At 37.6% G+C, this 14427-nt stretch overlaps 1 protein-coding gene across 4 annotated transcripts in view; it reads left to right on the top strand.

Annotated features, from left to right (window-relative positions):
* The window catches only part of NAALADL2 (N-acetylated alpha-linked acidic dipeptidase-like 2), a 1240647-nt gene that overhangs the window by 353996 nt on the left and 872224 nt on the right, over positions 1 to 14427 (top strand). Inside the window, exon 1 of one of the 4 annotated variants that reach the window (XM_010841639.1) lies at positions 9869 to 10196. The exons of the other annotated variants lie outside the window; for them this stretch is intronic. The gene's annotated coding sequence lies outside the window, so the exon portion shown is untranslated. Of the gene's footprint in view, positions 1 to 9868; positions 10197 to 14427 lie in introns of those variants that run through there. 4 annotated transcript variants of the gene reach the window in all.

Here is a 14427-nt window from a genome sequence, read left to right on the forward strand (position 1 = left end):
TAGCTTTGTTCGTAGTGATGCTTTCTAAGGCCCACTTGACTTCATATTCCAGGATGTCTGGCTCTAGGTGAGTGATCACACCATTGTGATTATCTTGGTTGTGAAGCTCTTTTTTGTACAGTTATTCTGTGTATTTTTGCCATCTCTTCTTAATATCTTGTGCTTCTCTTAGGTCCATACCATTTCTGTCCTTTATCGAGCCCATCTTTGCATTAAATATTCCCTTTGTATCTCTCATTTTCTTGGAGAAATCTCTAGTCTTTCCCATTCTGTTTTTTTCCTCTATTTCTTTGCATTGATCGCTGAGGAAGACTTTCTTATCTCTTTTTGCTCTTTCCTGGGAACTCTGCATTCAGATGCTTATATCTTTCCTTTTCTCCTTTGCTTTTCACTTCTCTTCTTTTCACAGCTATTTGCAAGGCCTCCCTAGACAGCCATTTTGCTTTTTTGCATTTCTTTCCCATGGGGATGGTCTTGATCCCTGTCTCCTATACAATGTCATGGGCCTCAGTCCATAGTTCATCAGGCACTCGATCTATCAGATCTAGTCCCTTAAATCTATTTCTCACTTCCACTGTATAATCATAAGGGATTTGATTTAGGTCATACCTGAATGGCCAATTGGTTTTCCCTACTTTCTTATATTTAAGTCTGAATTTGGCAATAAGGAGCTCATGATCTGAGCCACAGTCAGCTCCCAGTCTTGTTTTTGCTGACTGTGTAGAGCTTCTCCATCTTTGGCTGCAAAGAGTATAATCAATCTGATTTCGGTGTTGACCATCTGGTGATATCGATGTGTAGAGTTTCTCTTGTGTTGTTGGAAGAGCATGTTTGCTATGACCAGTGTGTTCTCTTGGCAAAACTCTATTAGACTTTGCCCTGCTTCATTCCATATCCCAAGGCCAAATTTGCCTGTTACTCCAGGTGTTCTTGACTTCCTACTTTTGCATTCCAGTCCCCTATAATTAAGAGGACATCTTTTTTTGGGTGTTAGTTCTAAAAGGTCTTGTAGGTCTTCATAGAACCGTTCAACTTCAGCTTCTTCAGCATTACTGGTTGGGGCATAGACTTGGATTACTGTGATATTGAATGGTTTGCCTTGGAAACAAAAAGAGATCATTCTGTCATTTTGAGATTGCATCCAAGTACTGCATTTCAGACTCTTGTTCACCATGACAGCTACTCCATTTCTTATAAGGGATTCCTGCCCACGGTAGTATATAAAATGGTCATCTGAGTTAAATTCACCCATTCCAGTCCATTTTAGTTCTCTGATTCCTAGAGTGTTGATGTTCATTCTTGCCATCTCCTGTTTGACCACTTCCAATTGGCCTTGATTCATGGACCTAACATTCCAGGTTCCTATGCAATATTGCTCTTTACAGCATCAGACCTTGCTTCTATCACCAGTCGCATCCACACTGGGTATTATTTTTGCTTTGGCTCCATCCCTTCATTCTTTCTGGAGTTATTTCTCCACTAATTTCCAGTAGCATATTGGTCACCTACTAACCAGGGGAGTTCTTCTTTCAGTGTCCCATCTTTTTGCCTTTTCATACTGTTCATGGGGTTCTCAAGGCAAGAATACTGAAGTGGTTTGCCATTCCCTTCTCCAGTGGACCCCATCCTGTCAGACCTCTCCGCCATGACCCGCCCATCTTGGGTGGCCCCACAGACATGGCTTAGTTTCATTGAGTTAGACAAGGCTGTGGTCCTAGTGTGATTAGACTGACTAGTTTTCTGTGATTATGGTTTCAGTGTGTCTGCCCTCTGATGCCCTCTTGCAACACCTACCATCATACTTGGGTTTTTCTTACCTTGGACGTGGGGTATCTCTTCAAGGCTGCTCCAGCAAAACGCAGCCATTGCTACTTACCTTTGATGAGGGGTATCACCTCACCGCTGCCCCTCCTGACCTTGAACATGGAGTAGCTCCTCTAGGCCCTCCTGCGCCCGTGCAGCCACCGCTCCTTGGACGTGGGGTTGCTCCTTTCAGCCGCCGCCCCTGACCTCGCTGCCTTGACCTTTGTTAAGGTCTTTTAAATGCATGCCATTATGTCTTGAATTCCTTTACATTTATATTTAGAGGTATAATTTAATCATTTGCTTTTCAAAGGCTGCTTTATTATATCATCTTCATTGTCTAGTTATCAATTAATAAGGAATTAATTCATCTTTTTCTTTGTCATTTGTGTGCATAGTTTTTCATATGAAAATCTATTTGTTTACATATACATGTACATATGTATTACATATTTGGAACGATTTGCATATATTATACTTACATACCTTCTGTTGAGATTAGCACAATTATAATGCTCTTGTATAAAATGATTACAGTATTGAAACTACATCTCCTGCATGACAACCTTGTCAGGTTTGGTTTGTGTATATACATGTGCACTAATTAATTGGCTGTATCAGGGGTTGCAGAGTTGGACACGACTGAGCAACTAAGCACAGCACAACAGCACATGAGTTCACTACACAATGTTATCAGGCCAAATGTACGCAGCCGCCAATGACTGATAGCAACACTGTTTAGGACATATATTTGAAGGAAATGAAATTTGTGAAAAAGTTAAGAGAAAAATGAGACAAACAGAACCAAAAGGGTGATAGAGAAAAATGATCAAAAAGTCTGCTGCTGCTAAGTCACTTCAGTGGTGTCTGACTCTGTGCGACCCCATAGGTGGCAGCCCACCAGGCTCCTCCGTCCCTGGGATTCTCCAGGCAAGAACACTGGAGTGGGTTGCCATTTCCTTCTCCAATGCATGAAAGTGAAAAGTGAAAGTGAAGTCTCTCAGTCGTGTCCAACTCTTAGCGACCCCATGGACTGCAGCCTACCAGACCCCTCCGTCCATGGGATTTTCCAGGCAAGAGTACTGGAGTGGGGTGCCATTGCCTTCTCCAGATCAGAAGGTCTAAACAATGCAAAATATGAAAAGAGATGAGATAATTATTCAAGTAGTCAGCAATTTATTGACTCTTTTCCTCAGTATTTCAGAAATAACTTCCAGATTTTTTTTTAATACCAAGGGCTGTATTTTCAACTATATGGTGAAACAGTTGTATGTTGTCTTTCTAGAACTATTTGCACTTCATATAGTCTATATTTTGTGCCTGTAAGACTACTCGAACTTGTCAGGCCATGTAGGTGAGTCTGTGATTCAGAACATACAGTCATGATGTAAAAGCCACAGCATCACAATAGGCTGTAGAGTTTACGATGGAAAACTTACTTCAGCTTTCATTCAAGAATGCTGAAAGAGCTTGAGAGCCTGTACAACAAAGATGACAGTGTTGCATTGGGTTAGGAATTAGGTAATTGTGTGTCTTGAATTTGCATCCTCATCCTACCATTTAGTATCTGTGATGATAGGCAGGTGGCCAACCTTTGGAAGTCTTGGTTTGCTCATTTGAATGTGAAAATAATTAAGTAACATATTTCAAAATGATTTTAATGAGACTTAAGGTATGGAGTATTGGATACATTCTCATAAATGTTGCTGTTATTTTTATAGTTAATTTTATTAAACTAGCCAGCAAATGATTGGATATCAACATTTGAGGTCATGTCAAATTATCTGGGCAAGTCTAAAACTAAATGGTCAGTGGCACCCCACTCCAGTGCTCTTGCCTGGAGAATCCCATGGACGGAGGAGCCTGGTGAGCTGCAGTCCATGGGGTTGCTGAGGGTCGGACACGACTGAGCAACTTCACTTTCGCTTTTCACTTTCATGCACTGGAGAAGGAGATGGCAACCCACTCCAGTATTCTTGCCTGGAGAATCCCAGGGACGAGGGAGCCTGGTGGGCTGTCGTCTATGGGGTCGCACAGAGTCGGACACGACTGAAGCGACTTAGCAGCAGTAGCAGCAGCATGTTAATGAGCTCTGGTAAGAATTCTATTCCTTCTCTGGATTGTATATTATTGACTGAGTTCATTCTGCAATATAAAAAGAGAATGACCTCTTCTATCTTGAACAAATGACACTACTAGAATCCTTATTGTGACATGTATCTTTAAGAGGTTCTCAAGTGCCTTTCTTGCTGCTGATAATGATTATAGTATAGATTAGCTTTGAAAATTGAAAGGGTAAGTAGAGGTTTAAAAAGAAAAGAGCCATTCTAATTTAAAAATTGCAATGAAAATTTTATTCCATTTTGTTTTAATTCCTCAGGCTAGATTGCAAGAAGTATATTATAGCTATAGACATTATAAGGCCTTTGGTAAATTTTCTTAAACTGTTTTCCAGAAGTGTTGGACTCATTGTCCTATCAGCAGTGTTTTGAGACTCTTGGCCTCTTTACAGCTTCCTTGGCACCCAGTGTTTTGGTTTTTTTTTTTTTTTTTTAAACCATTAAAGATCTTTGAGGCTTAACTTGCGAATTCAATAGCACAATTCCCTTCAGTCCTGTTAGTAATGAGACACTGTTGGGTATTTTTTTCTGAAGCTAAATTATTTTTGCTTGTTTTATATTTGAAAGGGTTAAACAGGGCCAAAATTTATCATGTGTTTAGAGTTCCCATGAAATAGACTTATTTGGTCCTGTAGAAAAGAAGCGATTCCAAGAGGGGTGATCCTACAGCTTTAAGATCAGTCATGGGAATACATAGCAGCTCTATATTTCTCTGGTAAATCATCATTCTAAGTCATGTTGAAGGTAAGTCATACAGACAGTATAATTCAATAGCTCTAAAGAGGGGTTACCACAGTTACCTGGAGCATCAGGCTGGAGGCTTCTTCCTAGGCTCTTTGTCTTAATACATGTGCTTGTCTGAATTGAAGTGAAAATGCTTGAGTGCTATTTTTCTAGACCTTGTTAGTGGCATGAATTATATTTTTATTTATTCTGAAGCATTGTGAAGGACATATTTGAAATCAGTGCTTCAGTTTTATTTCAAGTAAATCCTGGATGGCCAGTTTGACCTATGGCTAAATTTCAGAGTTTATATTCAGTGCTCCCCAAGAGGAGGTTTAATGGAAACCAGTGGTTACATGCCACGGACTAGCCTTTGTTACTAGACATCATCCTCAGGAAAACAGTAAATGGAATGGAATTATAAAAAGAACCTCAGTTCTTTGACCACCTATTTAAAATTATAAGCCCTCTCCCTGCTCCCAACTACAGCCTCAGTTTCTATCTCTATTCAGGATTTTTGTCCATCTGTGCACCACTTTACATAATATGTATATTTATATTACAAGTTATATGTTATACTATATATATTTCTAAATTTGTGTTTGTTTTTCATACCACACAAGAAGTAAGTTCCATGAGAGCCAGGATTCTTGCTGTTCTTTTCATTGCTGTCCTCTGTCTAGAAACATACCTGGCAGCACACAGTAGATGTTCAGTAACCACTTATTAAATTAATGAATGAATTTTACCCAAAATTATATTTATAAAAGATTCAATAAAGAGTAATATGAAACACACGGGACTAATTTTTTAGAACAAATGCTAATAACTTTTGACTAGCATCTCTCAGTTATTACAGTCTATCATAATACTGTGTATGCATGCTCAGTCGTTTCAGTCATGTCTAACTCTTTGTGACCCCATGGACTGTAGCCCACCAGGATCCTTTATCCTTGGGATTCTCCAGGCAGGAATACTGGAGTGGCTTGCCATGTTCTCCTCCAGGGGATCTTCCCAACCCAGGGATTGAACCTGAGGTCTCTTGCATCTTCTACATCACAGGCAGATTATTTACCCCTGAGCCACTGGGAAAACCCAACATAATGTTAATCAAAACTATTAAAATACAAGATATATTTAGTGATGTAGAAGATATCTTAGGCCAGATTTTCTTTATTTAACTAAAATATTCCTAAAGGCAGATTTCAGTATCTAGTAAGTACCACCTGTTACCATCCATTGGGCTTCCCAGGTGGTGCTGGTGGTAAAGAATCCACTGGCCAATGCAGGAGACATGAGAGATGTGGGTTTGATCCCTGGGTTGGCAAGATCCTTGGAGGAGGGTATGGCAACCCACTCCAGTATTCTTGCCTGAAACATCTCATGGACAGATGCGCCTGACAGGATACAGTTCATAGGGTCGCAAAGAGTCCAGACACTTATGGACTTAGCATGCATGCACACTATCCACTCAGTTCAGTCACTAGTTATGTCTGACTGTTTGCAATCCCATGAACTGCAGCACTTCAGGCTTCCCTGTCCATCATCAACTCCCAGAGCTTACTCAAACTCATGTCATAGAGTTGGTAATGCCATCCAACCATCTCATCCTCTGTCATCCCCTTCTCTTCCTGCCCTTCAATCTTTCCCAGCATCAGGGTCTTTTCCAGTGAGTCAGTTCTTCACATCAGGTGGCCAAAGTATTGGAGTTTCAGCTTCAGCATCAGTGAATATTCAGGACTGATTTCCTTTAGGATGGACTGGTCGGATCTCCTTGCAGTCCAAGGGACTTTCAAGAGTCTTTTCTAACACCACAGTTCAAAACCATCAATTCTCTGATGCTCAGTTTTCTTTATAATCCAACTCTCACACCCATACATGACTACTAGAATAACCATAGCTTTGACTAGATGGACCTTTGTTGTCAAAGTAATGTTTCTGCTTTTTAATATGCTGTCTAGGTTGGTCAGTTCAGTTCAGTTGCTCAGTCATGTCCGACTCTTTGTGACGCCATGAATCGCAGCATGCAAGGCCTCCCTGTCCATCACCAACTCCCAGGGTTCACTCAAACTCATGTCCATCGAGTCAGTGATGCCATCCATCATCTCATCTGATGTCATCTAGGTTAGTCACTATCCATTAAAGTTAGGGAAATCTGAAGTTTTGGGTATTGCTGTTATTATTTCTTCCTTGCACTAAATAATCTTAATTTTGCTATTGAATTTTTTTTGTGAAATAAATACATTGACTGTACAGCTTTCACTTGGAGTGCATCACATATAATTCTTCAGAATCATTTGTGATTTGAACACTTCCTGCATACTTGATAATTTTAGAGAATTAATGTTAGGTGAATGACTGTATTGCATTTATGTTAAAAATTAGTTCTTAACATTTAGAAATATGTACTAAATTGAATACACATAAAATAGTTATTGAGTTTTTTGGTTTGGGATTTTTCCTTTTTTTTTTTCAAAATAATATGAGTGAGAGTTGATGGAAATGGGGGTTATGGTTAGGTTAATGGTCAGCTGGGAAATGATCACCAGGGATTGATGGTTGATATATTTCTACTTCCATGTATGTTAAATATTCTCTGTAATAGAAGAAAAATAAGAAGAAAAAGGAGGAGGATGGAAAGGAGGAGAAGAAGAATGAAAGGAAATATGAGTAGACAAAAGTGTTTATGGAGGAATTGAGTAGCAGGCAGATTCTTTATTGTCTGGGCCAACAGATAAGTCCTAGACATATAAGCAACACTATGAAGACTTATTTCATATGCAGGACTGTTTTAAGTAATTGAGTCTTCACAAGAACAATAAAAACTGGTTCTAGTATTATCACCGACTTTCAGATAAGGAAATTGAAGTTCAGAGAGTTTAAGCAACTTGTCTAAAACATCAGTGATGAAGCTCTTGAACTGTTAGTGTCAGTGAATCATTGTAATGTACACTATTATTTTATGTATTTCTAAGAAGGAAAAATTCCTTTGAGCCCCTTTTTGGTTGGGTGGGGGGAGGCAAGAATGCTGGAGTGGGTTGCCATTCCCTTCTCCAGGAGATCTTTCTGTCCCAGGGATTGAACCCAGGTCTCCCGCATTGTAGGCAGATGCTTTACCTTCTGAGCCGTCCCTGGTGGTTCAGAGAGTAAAGAATCTGCCTGCAATGCAGGAGACCTGGGTTCAATCCCTGGGTTGGGAGGATCCCTTGGAGGGAAATGGCAACCCACTCCAGTATTCTTGCCTGGAAAATCCCCTGGACAGAGGAGCCTGGCGGGCTACAGTATATGGGGTCGCAAAGAGTCGGACATGACTGAGCGACTAACACACACACAAGAAGGAAAAATAAAGAATTTTCATACTTATTGAAAGAATTCTTTCAGAGTTCTTGACACAAACTTTAAAATCATTCTTTGTACTTTTTATATCATTCACAAAAAAGAAAACATAAGCCTTTTCTAAAGCATTTTACATTCAGAAATTGACTCATTCAAATCTCTTTTAACTCAGAATGGTTAATGCCTGTATTTCTCCCTGCATTACCCACTCTGTGCTATGAAGAGAGGTAGTGATGCAAGATTTATTAAAAAGTGCTCCAAGGTGGTCTCTGGGCCTTTCTTCCAAGCATGTGACACCCATTGGAAATTTTGATGCTGATATTTTCCTGAACATATCAAAAGGTATCAGTGAAAGACTTTTTAACAATAACGAGGATACTGTCTTTTTTTCTAAAATCATCCTTCAACAACTTGAAACCAAAAGGAACTATAGTTGTCTGATCAGGTTCAGAATAATAACCAAGTTGGCGCATGCACAAACTAGTAAAAGTAAGTCATGAATGCCACCTGGGATGGGGTGATTGTAAACATTTGCTATGAATTTGGTTGCGTTACAATGTGGGGAAAGTAAACATCTCAGAATCAAGTAGATTTCTTGGCAGGGTAATAGGTGTGTGGGTATTCCCTATGTGTATGTAAAATATTTGTTGGAGGAGGTCTTTGAGAGAATATGACCACTCCTATGAGCTAGACCCTAGCAATCAGAGATTCCTCATCTCCTCCTTTGTCCATGGAATGCACTTTCTCTCCAGTATTCTCACAGTGAAGACCATTTTCAAGGTGCAACCTTGAGAAAGTATGATGTTGAGACCATCTGTATAGTATGTTGACTGACCCCAGTTAAGGCCTCTGTTATAAACTTCAGATTCTGGAGGGGGTGGTGGTGTGGAGTGCTACCCATTTGTGCCCACCAAAAAGCAGCCTCAGAATAAGCCTTGCTTATTAAACCTGCAGCCTGCTGATCTGGAGTTGTCTGCTGCTTTCTGCAGCCTCTCCTTTTCTCCATGGAAGGAGGCCAATTTACAAACTAACAATGGCATCACAAAAGATTAGATAAGATATGAAAGGTAGATCAAAATTGCTTATGCTAAGCCTTGTATTCCATGCTGAAAATATACTTTAAGTGATTCTGGATAATGGGTATTTAAAGGAGTTTTTTAAGGAGGACAGAAATAAAACAAAAAATGCCAAAGTTTAAAAGATAACTCTTTTAGTGGTGTGTAATAGAGACTAATTATGGCTAAAAGCAGCATTAAGAACAGAGAAAAACAAAGGGGGGAAGTGCCTGGGGTAAATTTGGGTGACTGTCAACAGGGACAACACTGGATGAATGGCAGATCCTCTAATATTTCTCAAATGATAATCAAGCATAACTTATCATTTACCTCATCTTTCAGAAAGTCAGGTATTAAATTGCTCTGGACTCATTGTGTGTTGATGTCTAAGTGCTATGACCAATATGTTTTCTTTTAGAGGTTCTACTTGATATGTTGAAACATAGTCTAATATCAAGACAAAAGTAGAAAACAATCAACACTATTATATTTAAAATAATATTTAGTTTAAAAATCTATAATGCATTTAGTTAATGTCTTAAATCCTAATATCAATACTGTAAAAGTACTGTTTCTTTTCAAAGATTGTTAAGATTTAGGTCTATAGACCAAGTGATATATGTGTGCAGATGTGTTGTTCAGTATCTATTGAAGTCCCCTGATAATTGGCATATGGTGTTATATAATAGTACGTAATAACATATGATGACTGTAATTAAGTGCATTGACTTAAGACTTTGTCTTTTAATGACCCTCAGTGGATACTGAATGAAAGGTAAATTAAAGGTTCATTAAGCTGTGTCAGAAGAAAAGTTTTCAAATGGCAGATGTACATGAAGTTAAATGGATTTTATTAAGATCTGCTGTTCAGTGTTTTTTCAAGTGACAAGTCTAGCCTAAATGATTTGAAGTGTTTAAAAATTTTTCTAAAAAAAAAGTACATTTATTTTCACAGTTTATTTAACATTTTGAGCTTTAACTGTGTAAAACAACCGGGGAGAACTTTGGAAATTCGGCTGTCTCCATATCCAAGTGACCTTTAGTGTGGTTCTGTTTAATGTTCTGATGTCTGAAAGGAAAGCAAAGCAGGAAGGAAAACAATAATGTACGCAGTGGACTTAGACACAACAGCTGCAGCACCCAACAGTTTCTCCATCAGGTTAGCCGACATTTAAAATTTAAAAAATTGTGCTTTAACGTTTGTATGGCAAGTCAAAGAAAATCACATAAAGGGGAATATTTCTAATTTGGATCCTTATTCCTAAAACTGTTATTTAAAAACATTAACAATGTAATGAATTTGAGCTTTCTGCATATTTACCATTCTAATAGCATTATTAAGCCTGCAATAAGGACACTGCTATTTATTTAGTAATGTTATAAATGTAATTTTTACTTTCCAGTTCTGTGTCACATGAATATTTATTAATGGAGGCATCTGCTCTTTAACAAATTGCCTCTGAATCCATCACCCTATGTATAAGACACTTTACTTTTCCAAAGAAAACCTTGTATATGTCACGTTTCCTCGTTTTGTTTTTTTTTGCATAGCATGACTTTAAAATTTTTTTAAAGCTTCTAGTGCCTTTATTTTTTCATTATTAATTTTTTCTGTTCTTTTAAAAATTATTTCCCCATTTGGGTTATTACAGAATATCAGAGTTCCTTGTGGTATACAGTAGATTCCTGTTGGTTATCTCTTTTACATATATCATTGTGTACATGTCAATCCCAAAGTACCAGTATATCCTTCCCCCTCTACCTTCACCCCTGGTAATCATGTTTACTCTGTAAATAGGGTTCTGATTTTTAGATAACTTCATGTGTACTTTTTTTTTTTAAAGAGTCCACGTGTAAGTAATATCATATGATATTTGTCTTTCTCTGTCTGGTGTACTTCATTTAGTATGATAATCTCTAGGTTCATCCATGTTGCAGCAAATGGCATTACTTCATTCTTTTCTACGGCTGAGTAATATTCTATTGTGTGTGTGTGTATATATATATATATATATAGTATATATGTACCACATCTTCTTTTTTCATTCATCTGTGGACGCACATGAAGTTGCTTCTAAGTCTTGGCTATTGTAAACAGTGCTGCAGTGAACATTGGGTGCATGTGTACTTTTGAACCAAGTTTTCCTCCAGAAGTATGCCCAAGAATGAATTTTTTCAATACCTCCATACTATTTTCCACATTTCTTTTGTAAGCAAACATGAATCTGTGGATAGGGAGAGCAGGAATCATTACTTTTGTCAGTGGACGACAGCTCTTGAAGGCAAAGCTTTCTCCTACCTGAAAATTTTCCTGGTATCAGTTTGGAATATTTAGATTTACTTCTGTATACCTTTTGGGAAACTTTTTGCCTCAAGCTCATATTGATTATCTGCATTCTTACTGGGAACAATTATAAAATGAAGAAATTTTGGCTGGAGTTTAGGAAAGGAATTCTAGGAAAAGGCAGAACAAGAATAATAGGAATTGGCAATAAACGTGAAAAAGGTTTATTGACATATAAATGACATACCATAAAATCCACCTGTATGATGTGTTTGGTTCAGTGGCATTTAATGTGTTCAGAGTTGTACAACTATCACTATAACCAAATCAATTTTAGAAACTTTGTGTTACTTAAGTAATCTCCGATTCATTAGCAGTCACATGGTTACTCCTCATTTCTTCCAAACTAGCATCCTCCTTAGCACCATGTAATCATGTAGTCACTATCTACTGTCTATCACTCTAAACTTGCCTAATCTGGACCTTTAGTATAAATAGAATCTTGCTCTATGTAATATTCCTTGTATAGATATGCTATATTTATATTTTCATTATTTAGTGAGTATTTGGAGTGTTTTCCATTTGTGGTTATTAATAATAATATTGCTCTGAAACATCCCTGTACAAATTAAGAAATTATCATTTATCTTAGATATATTTCTAGAAGTGGAATTCCTAGATCATATAGCAACTTAATGTTCAATTTATGAGGTTGTGCCAGACTACTTTCCAAACTAGCTATACTATTTGCCATTCCCATTAGTAATACATCAGAGTTACAATTTCTCCACCTTTTTGACTATTCTTATTACTGGTTTTTGATTATAGTCATCCTAAACTGTGTCAAGTCTTTCGTTGTGATTTTGATGTACATTTCCTTAATGACTGTTTTTTCCTATGCTTATTATCCATTTATATAACTTCTTTAGAGAAATGTCTACTCAAATCCTTTGATTTTTAATTTTTGCTTCTTTCTATTGAGCTGTGTATGTTCTTTATTTATGCTGGATGAAGTCCCTTATCAGATATAATTTATAAATATTTCCTCTTGTTATGTGGATAGCCTTATCGCTTTCTTGATGGTATCCTTTGAAGTGCAAATTTGCTGTTGATGAAGTACAACTTTTTACTTTGTTGCTTTTTTTTTTTTTTTGCAATAAGCTTTTTAGAGACAGATTAATGAGAAACACACTGGGCATCAAGTATGTTAAGTTTTTTAAAGTGTTTTTGGTTATACATGTCCAGGTTATATTACATGTCTGGACTAAAGTGGGAGGTAGGATGTTGAAGTCAATTCCAAGTTAAACCAAAAAAAAAAAAAATGGTTTTAAATCTTTGGAACAAGGAACAGGCCAGGGAAAGTAACTCTTCATATGCATATTTTCTAGAGCAAATTAAAATGAATATGCAAGCTTTTTTCTGAAACTCTAGAGGAGGGATCCCTGAAGTACCAAAGGATAAAAAAGAATCACTTCAAAATAACCATTATTTACTTAAATTGCGTAGGACACACATGGTATTTTCTTAGCTTGCTGTCTTAACATTTCATTTTTAATGAATATAAGAATTATTAAACTCTAAGAGCATTGTTTCACATGTTTTAGAAATATACCATTAAAAGATTATTTCTGTCGATATTTTGGTTAATCTAACCCTGATTTTTCACTTAAGGTATTAAATTCTTAAACTGGCAATTATAGTATCAAATAGTTTTCAGCTTTCTGATTTACCAAAATTCTAACCCTAATTCTCCAAGTTGGTCAGGGTTGACTATGTCAATAGGATAACTAGAATATTTATTTTCTATGTAAAGCATCTATTCTCCCAAAAGCATCCCAGAAGCATTTGCTTGTACATCATAATATAAATTTATCCAGGCAGAATTACAGCTGCTTATACTGTGGTTTTTGTAGACAAGGCATTGGAATCCAAGGTATTGCTGATTACAGGAAAAATAATATTTTCTTAATAATTAGGGATTCATTATACATGCTGAAACATTTGGATCACTGCTCATCAGAGTTAAGAGGACAAATAGGATTCAACACATCAAAAATCCTGTTTACATGACTTTTAACCAAGACTGAGGATATGAATGTGAAAAATGTATTGCTATCATCATTATCACTGAATACAAGGCCATATTTTAAATATTATATAAAATTAAATATATAATTACTATATGTAGCTATTAAATATAATATGTAACATAGTATAATTTTAAACAATGATAAAATTACTAAGGCAAGTTTATCACTTTGAGTTTTAAATTACCAAACTTTAGTAAAGGGCATCATCATTTAACGTAAATGGCTCCAGTCTTCTCTGTTATCTATTCCATAACTCTCTAGGGTTATCTGTTGTTTAGTTGCTAAGTCATATCTGACTCTTTTGCAACCCCATGGACTATAGCCTACCAGGATTCTCCGTCCATGAGATTTCCCAGACAGGAATACTGGAGTGGGTTGAGATTTTCTTCTCCAGGGGATCTCCCCAACCCAGGGATCGAACCTGCATCTCCTTTTTGACAGGTGGATTCTTTACCATTGAGTCACCTGGAAAGCCTCCCAGGGTTACATGCTTCACTGAAATAATGTTCTTGGTGCTAACTTTCCTTATTCTATATCACCATTTTTACCAAACACAATTCTCAGGGAATCTTTATCCTGGAAGAAGGTGCAGTGATCTCCTTTCATATAGGTAGACCTTTCCTGTCCCATCCACCCAAACTTATTTTCTGTTGGCCTCTGTTATTTATCATTTTGTCTTTTAAGAGAGGCCTTTCATTGACTGTCAGATGCAGATACTCATTCCCAACCTCCTGCTGGAGCACATCTTTCTTTCTTTAGGGACTTCTTAATGCTTAAACCGGAGAAGGCAATGGCACCCCACTCCAGTACTCTTGCCTGGAAAATCCCATGGACAGAGGAGCCTGGTGGGCTGTAGTCCATGGGGTCACTAGGAGTCGGACACGACTGAGCGACTTCCCTTTCACTTTTCACTTTCATGCACTGGAGAAGGAAATGGCAACCCACTCCAGTGTTCTTGCCTGGAGAATCCCAGGGACGGGGGAGCCTGGTGGGCTGCTGTCTATGGGGTCACACAG

The sequence above is a fragment of the Bison bison genome, unplaced genomic scaffold (assembly GCF_000754665.1).
Source record: "Bison bison bison isolate TAMUID 2011002044 unplaced genomic scaffold, Bison_UMD1.0 scf7180017864164, whole genome shotgun sequence".
Lineage (NCBI taxonomy): Eukaryota > Metazoa > Chordata > Mammalia > Artiodactyla > Bovidae > Bison > Bison bison.